This window comes from Limulus polyphemus, unplaced genomic scaffold (genome assembly GCF_000517525.1).
Source record: "Limulus polyphemus unplaced genomic scaffold, Limulus_polyphemus-2.1.2 Scaffold3558, whole genome shotgun sequence".
In the NCBI taxonomy this organism is placed as follows: domain Eukaryota; kingdom Metazoa; phylum Arthropoda; class Merostomata; order Xiphosura; family Limulidae; genus Limulus; species Limulus polyphemus.
Genome location: NW_013669168.1, coordinates 48,372 through 49,277, shown reverse-complemented (window position 1 = coordinate 49,277; position 906 = coordinate 48,372).

The window sequence follows — 906 nt, the reverse complement described above, 5'->3', positions numbered from 1 at the left end:
GCCTTTTCTTCAGTTTTTACTAACGAATATTTAAGCAGTATTCCGCTTGAACAGTTTATAGATGGTAACAACATTAAACAAGATGACTGAATTAATACTGAACTTGTTAAGAAACATTGGGAAGTTTAAAAAACGATAAGTCTCTTGGACCAGATAATATTTCCCTAAAGGGTTTCGAAGGAGGTTAACAATTGGATAAGTGAGCCACTTGCTACTATTTTAGTCAGTCCTTGAATAGTGGGCATGTACCAGAGGATTGGAAGTTAGCTAATGTAACTCCTCTTATCAAGGGAGGTGATAAAATTATCCCAATAATTATAGATCCTTTAGTATTATATCAGTTGTGGGAAAAGGTTTAGAAAGTCCGTTAAAAGATGCTTTGTAAAGTCATTTAACAAAGTTTAGAATTTTATATGATGGAGAAAATAGTTTCACTAAAGGAAAATCTTGCCTTACAAATCTTTTAACATTCTCTGAAAAAGTTACTGCTTATGTGGATGAGAATGTAGATTTGGTGTATCTGGATTTTCAGAGAGCATTTGACAAGGTGCCACATAAAAGGCTTGTAAAAATTAGCTCTATAGATGTGGGGGATAAGTTAGCAAATTGGATAGAAGAGTGGCTGGATGGAAGAGAGAAGAGGACTGTTACAAATTGAGTTCAGTCAAACTGGATTAATGTCACAAGTAGGGTACCTCAGGGCTCAGTCTTAGGACCTTTGCTCTTTTTGATTTACACCAATGATATAGATGAAGGAATAGTCAATAAATTACTTCAATATGCAGTTGATATTAAGGTCTTGGATTTTGCTAGATGTGAAGAGGATGCTGCTGATTTACAAAAGGGTTTAGATCATTTAGAGAGTTGGGCAAATAAATGGCAGATGGGTTTTAATTATAATAAATG